Consider the following 12,238-nt stretch of genomic DNA (forward strand, 5'->3'; position numbering starts at 1 on the left):
TTTCCCCAGTGGTGACCAATAACATCCTAGGCTGAAAGAGTTTTGTATTGTCTGGTTGTGCAACAAAGGAAGGAGAAACAGAGGCCTGACCTTGTGTCTCCTATTTATTTCTTCAAAAAAAATTCTCTTGTTCTGCAAGGGATAGAATCCAGGGCCTCACATATGCCAGGCAAGTACTGTGCCCCTGAGCTCCACCCCGGTGCCATCTTCTCTTTCTTTATGCTCCATTCAGTAGTCAGCAGCTGTGCTGGTTCTTACTTCCAGTGCATCCAGAACCTGGCCTCCACTCCATGCCTCCATTGCTCTGGCCTCCCTGGTCAAGCTGTGGCCTCTCCTGGTGCCTGGGATGACCCCAGTGGGCTCTTGGCTTCTCCACTTCTAGATTTCTATCTGTAGGAAAAGACCAGTGGAGGGTATACTTCCAATCCTTTCCTTTTTAAATGAAGCACTGCCACTACTAAAGTTTGAATCTGGAATGATCCCTACAGGCCCAGGTGAGAAAGCTTTGATCACAGCCACAGGTGCTATTGGGAGGAAGTGGGATCTTTAAGGGGGAGGCTAGCGGGGAGCTTCCTGTTAAGGGCCTCCTTTCATGGGACTGAGGAATCCTGGTCTCTTAATTTCCCACTCTCTGCTTCCCAGCCACCATTAAGTGAGTCACTTGCCACCATGCACTGCCAGGGTGATATGTGGTTTCACCCCAGGTCCAAGAACAACAGGGCAACCAACCACGGAGTGAAGCCTGCAAAAGTCAGCCAGAACATACCTGTGTCTTTTAAAGCTGATTACCTCATACATTTGTCACAGTAATGGAAGGCAATGAAAGTACAAAGCAGGGGAGGGGACCACAGAGAAAAAAAGTGTAACTTAGTGAAAAATTATGTGGAACACCCTAGAACCAAGTCAAGAACAGCACCTTGTCAGCATCCCACATGGCTGCATCCTAGCCCTAGTCCCTCCTTCCTCCGGAAGTAACCAGCACCAGGGCACACAAGCTCAAGGGCTAAGACAGACACCCCATGCACCACTTGGTATGTCTTTGTGCAGTTCTTGGTTTGCAGGTTCTCCGCCCTGTCTTTTCCTTGGTCTCTTTGTTATAGTGGCAGGCCCTGGGATCCATGGACGTCCTCACATCTGGATTTTGCTAATTCATATTTAGAATATTGTACACATCTTTCTTTCTCTTTCTTCCATATCTCCTGCAAAATGGCAGCTGGATGTAGAGACCTGTTCAGAGTAATCTGTGATGCTGAAAAAAGTTCTGAATTTTAAAGTAGATATTGGGACCTGAGGCAAATAACATTAAAAACAAGATCATGATGCTAATGTCCACCAATTGAAGCTCACCAGGCTGTCACCTGTGGTCAGAGTCAGTTTACCTAGATTTCTGGTGGCTCCACAGCCACACAGAAGCATTTCAGAAAGAAACATGGAGCAGTGACCCTTAGAAGATTCTGTCTTTTATTCAATGACTCCACGATGTGAGTCAGGACAGGGGCAAGAAGTGAGGCAGCTTGGTGATTGAGCATCTTCAATCACTTTTGTACTTTTGTCTCGGGGTGGGAAGATTACTGGAGAGTCACAGTCCATGTTGGTAAAGAGGTTTCTCGCTAAATGGCCATTTCTCCTTGTTCTGGGCAAACCTGGGGTAGGTAATGCCTGGTAAGAAAAAGGTTGGCTCAGTAATTTCTGTTGCCTCAGAGTCAGTCTCCACATAGTTTTTGATATGACCACCATGTCGTCCTGCCTGAGGTTTTCGTTCTATTAGGAGTGCTTTTGTTGACTTGTGGAGATCATGGACGAGCCACCTATTATCAGGAAGGCCATTTCCCTTTCTCAGTTCCTTTCAGGGTTTAGATGAAAACAGCAGTGACTTCTACCCATATAAAAGAGAAATTGATCCAAATTTCCAGGTTTTCTTGTGTCTCTAGTCAATTTACACATTAGTATAGATTTTTTTTGACAAAGGCCCTTGTTCCCATGTAAACAAGTGCTCCACACATTACCCCAAGGCTGTGCTAAATACCACCATATATCCAAAGTAAAATGATGTTTGAAGTAAGTCATACATCTTTGTTTCAAAAAAATATTAGTAAAACGAATACGTGTAAACAGGGATTGAAGTTGATTCAGCAGAGAGAAAACTTGTCCACTGCCACCTATAATCCCATTTAGCAAGAAGTATGTGCACACAATATCACATAGATGGTAACAATGCAAAGGATGGCCAGAACCAGCATTATGAAGTCATAGACATAATAGATGTGAAAATGAAATACATTTCAATAAAGATAGAGCCAAAAGGTAAAATACTTCCCAGGCAAACAATAACTGCAAGCTACATAAAATATTTTTTCTCCAGTATAGGACAAGGCACAGCATTGGCACAACAAAGGAAGTTGGGCTGACCTAACAAATTTCAGCCAAGTATTATACCAGTAAGATTTAGATTTTTGTTCCAAAAGGAATGGCTCTTGAAGCATGGTAATAAATAAATATAAAATTGAAGAAGGCCTGCAACACACTGAAGCTGGGATAAGGAATGCCCCAGTGAACATCTGTTTTATCCATCTCCTTTCTCCTTGTCTAGCATACAGACTTCCTCTAAAATAATCATTCATTGGTGATGTAGCAGCATAGAAAAATATATAAATCTTCTATCATTGCAATAATAATAACAATGAGAAACACAGGAAATATCTGAAATCCAGAACCAAGTAGAGAGGAAAATATTAGCTGGTGTCTTGATGATCTAAATACATCTTCATGCACCTGTTTCTATCCATATCCATCTCCTAAGTCTATCCATGTCAGCCATTTCTTCATTACTGAACCAGACATAATCTTTCCTTAAGTTCTCATTAAAATCATTGAAACTAAGCCTATCAAGAAGATCACCATCCTGAAGGAGTTGAAAATTAAAACCCAATGAATCCCCTGTTGAAAAAAGGATGGATCACAAGATATTTGTGCAATCGTTCTTCAAATTTTACATCTGAATTTTTCCATTTTACCAAATATGACATCTGTATTTTGGTATTGGGAACAGTTTCACATTTCCTCCAACAATTAAATTTCCATTAAAATCTATTTCAAGCTTTTTGTAGGTCCAAAGATAACAAACTTCTACATTTTCATCTGCTTCACCAATAATACCCCATATTGCTAAATCAACTATATACATCTAGTACCAGTAGTGAATTTTGATAGCATAAACAAAGGCATCTCTTTTCTTTATCAAAATCAATTTCACAGTAACTGGCTGGCATCACATCATCTTTAAATTTAATATCTAGACCACTAAATTCCATTTCAACTCCTTGAAATGTTTCTCCTGGAGCTTCATGGTAATGACTGTTACTTTTTTTGACCCCACACAGATTAGAAGTGAAAAGTACTTATATGTTTCGAGGCAATTTTGGAAGGGTCCAGCAGTTTTCATCCATAAGACAACTTCTTCTGTATCTTGAAACTGACTTTCCTGCCTTGCTCCAGTTCACCATTCTGAAAACCATCCAGTCCTAAGTGAAAGCCACTCCTAGAATCCTTAACATCCAATCTTGAATGTGAAAATGCAATTAAACCACCGATCAACTTTAGACCAAATGCAAGAGATTGTTTTGGGGCCAGGCCTTCCACTGGGAAACTGGAGACTTTAAGGTCAGAAGGGGCCTAAAAGACTACCAGATGGAGCCTCTGCTAGGAACATGTGTTGATGCTCCTCTTCCTGGGCCCTGGGCAGCAGCAGCAGCAGTGCAGCAGAAGCTGACAGGCCAGGAGCGCCCTGCAGAGGCCTCATCCTGAGCGCTCATGCCTGACTGGCCCATCAATTGCTCTGCCTCTGGTGCTTGTGCGGCAGTGATTCGCATCCACAGGGCACTGGCAGACTCAAGGCCTGGGCCCAGCCGCTCCGCTGATGCCCCTGCCTTAACAGCTCCTGTGCCGCCCTCCTGATCCTGCCAGCCTCTTTCTCTGACTCAGCCACAACAGCATTGTGCAGATTTAAGTGAGTTTTTGAAAAATGCTTATCCCACCCCCAAAAGATAAAAAATTCATAGGGACAAGGATATCACTTGATCTCAATTTGAATCTCCCACACACCAGGCATAGAGCTTGCCAAAGGTGACTATTCTATATTTTTTGAAAGAATATATAAATAAATTTCTTTCAAATAGGTGAAATAAAAAGTAAATGAAGAACTAATGAGTTGAGTGGAGTCAAGGAAGTAATTTTAAGAATGCTGTAGAGGGAGGGGTTGACAAAAGACTGAAGACTGGACCATGCGCCCTGATTGACAGCCTGTTGGATCCTAGTGCCCCACAGTGCCCAGGAGCTGATCAAGGATAGGAAGCATTCATCACAAGACCTGATGGGGAGTCTTTCCCTGATTGTGTAGTTGGCTGCGATCTATTAGCTTACTTTGGATTCTAGTTACATACTGTGTATATAGTAATTGTGTGACAAGCCAGAGACCATCTGTCACACAATTACTATATGTGCAAAGACTGGTTTTCAGACTGGATGGTTTTCAGTATGTGCAAAGCATGTGAGCATTAAGTAAAGGCTGTTTTCATTTCTTCAGCTCCCTGTGCAGTTCTTTAGCATAATAGAAGATAGATAAGGAAAGCAGACAAACAGACATTTTAAAGCAGATTTTCAGAGTGGTCATCAATATATCATTATTGTAATTCTTCAAAGTTCTTGGTATTTTTTAATTGTATATCCATCAGGAACAAATCTAAGATTATTTGTCTAAGGTAAGGAATTAAGGAATTTGTTTTTGCCTCTTATTTACTAAACTTTTTTAAAAGTCCTCAAGTTTTTAGAAAACATTTATTCACATGTCAGGCTTGATGTTGGGGTTACTAAGATTAAAAAAAATTGATTTTTATCCCCAGGAAGTTCATTGTACATTGGAAATAGAGATGCACAAACCATGCATTTCTTTACACTGTGATAAGTAATATAATAGAGGTATTCACACAACGTATAAAATTGCAAACAAAGGCTAGAGGCATTTTATTTAGCTTCAAAATTGACTTTGGCAAAGAAGATTTTGTAAGGCAACTGTAAGAGTTTCTTTGTTTGAAGGAAAAGAAAATAGGAATCAGAGGGTGTGTGTGTGTGTGTGTGTGTGTGTGTGTGTGTTTGCAGTGTCTTCATGGGGGGGTATAATTGGTATTTCAAGTGTGTTCAAAGCATGTGAAAAGTCATTAAGATTTCATATAGCAGTTTCTCACTTTTCATTCTATATAGCATTTCTGTTTAGTAATCATTGAGATGCTGTGGCAGACAAACCGGGGCCATAATGACTCTTTATTCTAAGGATAACGTGAACCCACTGGATTTTATTCAGAATTGTTTCTTAGCTTTTCTTTTTCCTTTCCTCTTTCTTTCTTTACACCACATACTCTTGTTCAATATTCACAAAAAATATGGCCTCCTTTAAAAGATTTTGACAATTCTAAATAAACATTATAAAACAATTATGATTTCATCGATAATATTTTCCCAGTTACTCTATGGTGAATGATCTTATTTAATTAAAGATGTCACCCTCCTTTTACCATACCCCCCCAACTCTTAGATGAAATTGTTATATGATTTCTTTGCAGTCACTGTGTTGAAAATAAAAGATTTAGGATCAGTGTGGTTAGTGGATAGATAATTTTCAAAATGAACTTAGGGGATCTGTTAGGAGTTTACTGTGTACTTCACGTAAAAATGATAAATGCCTGAATTGAAATAGTAGTGGTAAGAGCAGAGAGAGCAGGGTTGGTATGGGAGATACTTAAAGAGGTTGGATCAATAGGACTGGGTCAAAGTTTGAATGTGGGTTGGAAAAGATAGAAATGTTCAAGTTGACTGTCCAGGTTCTGACTCATCCTTTTGGGTAGAAGGTGACCATATTACAGTGTGTTGAAGGGTTAGGTTCAGAAATAAGATAGGAAAAATTCTGAGTGTACCTGGGAATCTGTTGATTTAGAGATGGATAATGTATAAAGTATATGAACATTGACTGTAGCTCAAGAGAGAGATCTGATAGGCAAACAAAGATTTGAAGCTCATTGCTGAACAGACAGTAGTTGAAGTTATAGGATTGACTAAAATGTTCCAGGACAAAGTTAACTGGGATCATAAGAAGGAAAATAAAACCTGAAGGATACTAAACAGAATATCAGTGTAGTAGGAATTAAAGAAAATTATCAGAATCTTGGGAGATGATAGAGAAAATAATTTTAAGATTTTAAGATTATTCAAGAAGAAGGAGTCAATGTTAAAAGTGATTAAGAAGTCAAGGGGGTTAACCTCTACAATTGTCCATTTAATTTTGATGTTAAAAAAGCATAATGGCCATCATGAGGTGGCATTTTAATTTTTTTCTCATAAAAAAGTGATTTCATTTAGAAAGAGAAAACAGAACGAAACCAAAAGTATACTGATCACAAAAACATCTACTTAATTTTCTAAATGTTACAAGACCAATTGATCATTTTTATGAAAAGGAAGAGAAATGGGTCTATTTTATTTGCCACTTCCATATCATTATTTCAGTAAATTGTTGATTTTAGTAAATCCATATTACTAAAAATGACAAAACTGCCTTCTCAAATCTCTTTTTTTTCAGGACATCAGCTGTATTTTCTTCATTATGTTAAGGTATAATTCAGAATGTTATTTTCTAACATATTATTAACAATTCTAGATTCATGTCACAGGGGTTATAGTTTGAAATTTTTCATCAAACTATTAATTCATTTTAAAGCAACAGCAACCAAACCTTGTAGCATCTCTTATGTGATTCACCAAATTAATCAGCAATTAAAAACATCAAGGAAAATGTATTCCCAGAGTGAGAATCTGCTCTTTGATTCAGGTCTTCAAGTTTAACTTCTAAGTATGGGAGACAACATATACAAAGTTCAAATCTGGTTTCAATGAAGACAGGAAAGAGGAAGAAACTATAAAGTTTCTCCTCTATTCCCTAACAATATCTGGTAAACAACAGGTCAACAAGTATTTCAAATTAATGTGAACACAAAGCTCAAAATAGCTTTGGCAATACAGGAGAGCAGAGAAAGCACTCAACTGTATGCCAAGGACAAAAAATCAGATGAGAGGGTACAGGTGAAAAAACTGGCAGCAGGAGTAACATTTTGGGATGAGGAAGGAAAGAGATGCTTCCCTGGATTTGCCCACATTCTGAAGCAGGATTGTGTGAGTTATGCTTCCTAGATTTGTAGCATTTACAACATGCATGGCTAGTAACTCTGGAGATGTTAAATCAATTATGTATTTAATCCCAGGTCTCAATAAATTATTTCTTCAATAAATAATCTCTTCAATTAACTAAAGAAGATTCCAAGAATACATAGCATTTCCTATGTGAGGGTATCCTTTGTGAATAAATACATGTCTTCTTATTTCTTTGGTCTCTGTTCACCCAAAGGGCAGAGACAAGACAGCTAAAATGGGATTTATTCTCTCAATAAATTTAGCATTAAGAGTCTTTAGCCTTCAGAACATCTACAGAGCAATGGAATTATCTAATTCATATTAGGAGGGACAGAAGATTGTGTCTCTCTAGAGTCAGAGAGGCACTCTAGATACTTCAGAAAATTATAAGCAGAGAACTTTCCAAAATCTCCTATGAAGCTATATCTGGTAAATGTAATTTACTTTCTAATTGACTTAAAATATTTTCAATTGGGAAATGAATTAGAATGTATATCTAAATATTTCAATAATCTAGCACAATGCATGACTTTAAGACTTGGAAAATCACAGCACATGTCAATATAAGCACATGGACACACACATGATTTGTATATTTCATTTAGGATATGACATAAGGAAATGCAAGATTAAATTCTGACATGGAAAATTGTCAAGTCTTCATGAAATTACATGCAGTTGAAAAGATTTAGAAAAGGCTTCATGTCTTACTTGATGTGCATAAATAATTTTTGAAAGAACTGCAAAAAGATACATTGTAAAAGAGGCATAGCTCTAGAAAGTTTATTAAACCAATGATAGCCAAAGGATGCCAACAAAGGAAAAGTATTTCGATTTCTGTGATCCTAAAAAACATCCTAGTTATTATTAGAAATAATAAAACATTATTTCATAAGATTGATTTCCAGTTTTCCAAATGTGAGAGCTGTTGGGAACAAATTAAAAAGCATTAGAAAGTGCATCAAAATCTCTGTTTGGAATGAATAAAATTGACACTAGAGATGTTGAGGCAGTTTCTTAGCTCCTGCTTGTGAAACCTGGCCACATATGGGTGACTCCTTTCTGACACCCAGCTCCTATCTATTATTCAACCAGATTCATAGGTTGTATGCTAGCTAGAAAATAACCCTTCCCTTGCTCCACTTAACCAAAATCTTACATGTTTTCAGGTTGTTTCTGAAATGTCACCTGCTTCATAAAGCCTTTTCTAAATCTCTTCAACTGAACGTAATCTCTCCTTCCACTGCCCTTGTAAAGAATCTCACTCCTCACCTTGTGACATCCATTTGTATTATTGCCCACACTCTTTTTCAACTTCCTAGAAGGAACACAGTTTCTTGTTGAGATATATATTCTTTGTCCCCTTAGACCAACATCAGATAGATGGATAAACAGACAACTGATGCTCAAATATTTTATTTTTAATTCAATTAAATTACAGAGAGGAAAAGCAGGCAGGTATAAAAGGATTTTAAAGGACAGACAGAAGACACTTTGGCCAAAATGTTGTTTATCAGAAGTGTGCAAATGGGCCTAAATAGAAGGTATCCTGCCAGTCTATGGATGGACGAATTCTCTTTTGTCCACACATGTTTTTAATTTTTCACTCTTATCACCATGGCTTGTTTATTATATTTGTGTCTTACTCACTTGCTTCCTACAGTTGATTTTCACAATGGTCATGTGCCAGTTGGCTAGAGCATGAAATGTTTCTTTGTGGAAGTCAAAAGTGGTACAATTACAAGGTCGTCTTATCTCTGCACTTTTAATCAACCATTTAATTCATCCTGATATTTGACTTTTGTGTACTTCCAACTCATGAACATAATTTTACTTCTGACTTTAGATACCATTTTAGAAATGTCAGTTCTGAGTTTTGAGTATTATTCTTCTTGGCTCTCCTCACTCTGACTCTTACAACCTTGGCATCCTTTGTAAGATCATTTTAAGCATTTTTTATTGGATTAAATGTAAAGAAGAGCCAGGGCATGGTATAGAAGACAGTATTTGTGATTGCTTTTCAGTATTACTTAAGTTTTGAATTTTTTTTGTCATCTAGCTCTTCCCCTTTAGTTTGTCAGATGGCTATTTCTGTGCTAAGTGGTTCTGAAGTCTTTGTTAGGGACAGTTCTGTTTCTATAATGATCCCTTAAATCAAGTGCAATATAGAACATTCAAAGATGTGATTTTATCTTCTTCAATTACTCATTCACTCCAAATTCCAATATACAGTATATAAGTAAAACTTCACAGAATTAGTTAAAAGTCTTTACGTGATTAATTTCAAAGTACATGTAAATTTATTTCCGTGGAATATCAAGATTAAAAAGATGATATTCTAGAAGGTAATATTGTGGTCCTAAAATAAACTTTGTATATTCTGAGATAGTCTATACCATAGCTTTCAAAAAACTTTAAAAAATGTGAATTGAATTAAGATTCAAAATAGATTTTTGGAGGAGTAAATTATGCATTTAAAAACCATTATATGTCTGCAGTAGAAAGGATGTGCATAACATTAATTTATTTTAAAATTTGAGTAAGTAAATTAATTTTGAAATAGTTCTAATCTTATAATTTTGAAAATAATTTCTAAAATTAATTATATTCTCTGAAATAAGTTTCACTGTAATTCCTTTCTCTCCTTGTTTATTTTCCCATTCCCCTCACAACCTCTTATATTACAGTAGGTGGGGTAGAGAGAGAAGATGGGAGGGGAGGGGAGGTGGGATAGTAGAGGATAGGAAAGGTAGCAGAATACAACATTTACTAATAGGGCATTATGTAAAAATATGGATGTGTAACCGATATGATTCTGCAATCTGTATTTGGGGTAAAATTGGGAGTTCATAACCAACTTGAATCTAATGTAAGAAATATGATATGTCAAGAGCTTTGTAATGTTTTGAACAACTAATAAAAAAAATAAGTTTCACTTTATAGAAATACTGAATTTCATTTTCTCTAAATGTACTCTAAAAATAATCTCACAATTTCCAATTCAAATTGATTGAATTTAATATGCCATCTTAAATTTGTTTGCAATTCCCGGTACAAATAGGAAAAGTCAACTATTCGTTTATCCAGATTATTAGTATTGTTTGAAAATGCATGAAATATTTACTTATGTTCTCTTTTTACTGCTGATAAATTTCTCTTTGGAAGAGTATGGAAGTTAATAATACGTTCTCACTTTAGGAAAAATAAAAGATAAGAATCTATGCTTATTTAATGCTTATTATGTGCACTGTATAAGTAGTCTGACAATTACCTTTTGAGGTTTTTGAGATTGAGTTTTTCTTCCTTTCTTTCTTTCTTTCTTCTTTTTTTTTTTTGCATTTTGTAGGGTTTGAATAAAAAAAATACCAAGAAGTTAAGTAACTAAGGTGGAAACATTCTAAACAAGTCAAAAGTCAATTATTTAAATAAGTTCACAGGTTATCACAACACAAAATAAGCAAAGAAAATATAGTAAGTTATTATTATTTGGAGATATAAAATACATACTAGATATTAGCAATTAAAAACAGGTAAAATGCATACTTTTAATGTGTGTTCATCTTTTTAAATGTAAGTTAAAAACATAAGAGTCTCATAGAATCACTTAAAAACAGCAAATCACATAAAAATAGAAAAACCTGTTAAAATTTGATTTAGCATTAATTTCAGGGTAATAGAATACAGGTTATTTTCATTCTTTTATTTACTCTAAATTTCTGACTATGACTATTTCTCAGGGTGTTTTCTTTTCTTTCAACCCCTCCCTCCAATCCCTGCCAGTACTAGGGATTGAATCCAGGTACATCTCCAGCCCTTTTCCTGTTTTGTTTTGTTAAAGATAAGGTACAGGATCTTGCTAAATTGCTGAGACTAGCCTCAAACTTGTAATCCTCCTGCTTTGGCTTCCCAAGTCTCTGATCTCAGTTTTATTTAACAACAACAATATATTTTGCTGGGAATGTTGCACAGTAGTAGAACACTTGCCTAGCATTTGTGAAGCCCTGGTTCCAACTCCAGTACTACAAAAGGAAAGAAGGAAGGAAGAAAAGAAAAAACAATATATTGTTTTAGAATCATAGATATATATACACATAATAATATGAACTCATATTATTAAATAAAAATAGGAACTCAGATTTGAAACATAAGGTTATATTCTTTTTACTACTATCAAAGACTGACTACCTAAATCTAAGAAAAGCTTTCAAATACTTTTGTTGGTGTTTGGGTGTCTGTGAGTGAGAGAGAGGGAGGGAGGGGGAGAAAGAGGGAAGGATGGGAAGCACACAAGCTCACCTGTCAGAGAGCCTCTGTTTACCTTTAGCTGTTCTCTGTGTAGACAACCTTCATGATAATTACTTTTTGTGCAGATGGGAAAATCCTTCCTAAATTGCATTTTTTTCTTTTTGAGTTCTATTGGTTGTTATTGAAGATTCATTAGAACATTTGGAATTACCTTCAGAGCAATTAAAAATTTAGAGTTCCAGGGAAATCTGACTATAAATTCTCTTGAAATAGCTGGGCTAGTTGAACTTATGGTGAGGTTAATATTCAGCATTAGGAGATTTGACTGTTTCTGTTTAAATGGCAAATTTAGCTAAAGTCCATTTTAGAGAGTTCCAAGTTAAATCAATGATGTACACAAAAGAACCTGGAAAAAATAAAGTATTCCACTTGAACGGCAGACTAAGGATAGTAATTAGAGATCACAGACCCAACCACCAACTAGTAAGATTGTATTACAAAAGACAAAATCAGCAGTAAAAGAAAATAAAGCCAGGAGCCCAGGTCAAAGTCAGGTTTGACAAAGGTTATAAATCAAAACAAATAGCATCAGAGTTTAAGGACAGGTGGACCAGCAGCAAATGAGTGGTAAACCTAAGTGAGTTGTTGCATGTGGGTGTTGACTCTGATTCTCTTCCTTCCCTGTTTCTCTCCTTCCCTTCCTCCTTTCTCTTCCTTTTTTCCACTTCCTTCCTCCATTTTCTTCCTTTTCCAACAA

General features: G+C 36.3%; 1 pseudogene; it reads right to left on the bottom strand.

Annotated features, from left to right (window-relative positions):
• Nucleotides 1-1,927: 1,927 nt before the first annotated feature.
• LOC144374927 (transmembrane 9 superfamily member 3-like) lies at nucleotides 1,928-4,067 on the bottom strand (annotated as a pseudogene).
• Between the last annotated feature and the right edge of the window lie 8,171 nt (nucleotides 4,068-12,238).

Source organism: Ictidomys tridecemlineatus, unplaced genomic scaffold, assembly GCF_052094955.1.
Source record: "Ictidomys tridecemlineatus isolate mIctTri1 unplaced genomic scaffold, mIctTri1.hap1 Scaffold_96, whole genome shotgun sequence".
In the NCBI taxonomy this organism is placed as follows: domain Eukaryota; kingdom Metazoa; phylum Chordata; class Mammalia; order Rodentia; family Sciuridae; genus Ictidomys; species Ictidomys tridecemlineatus.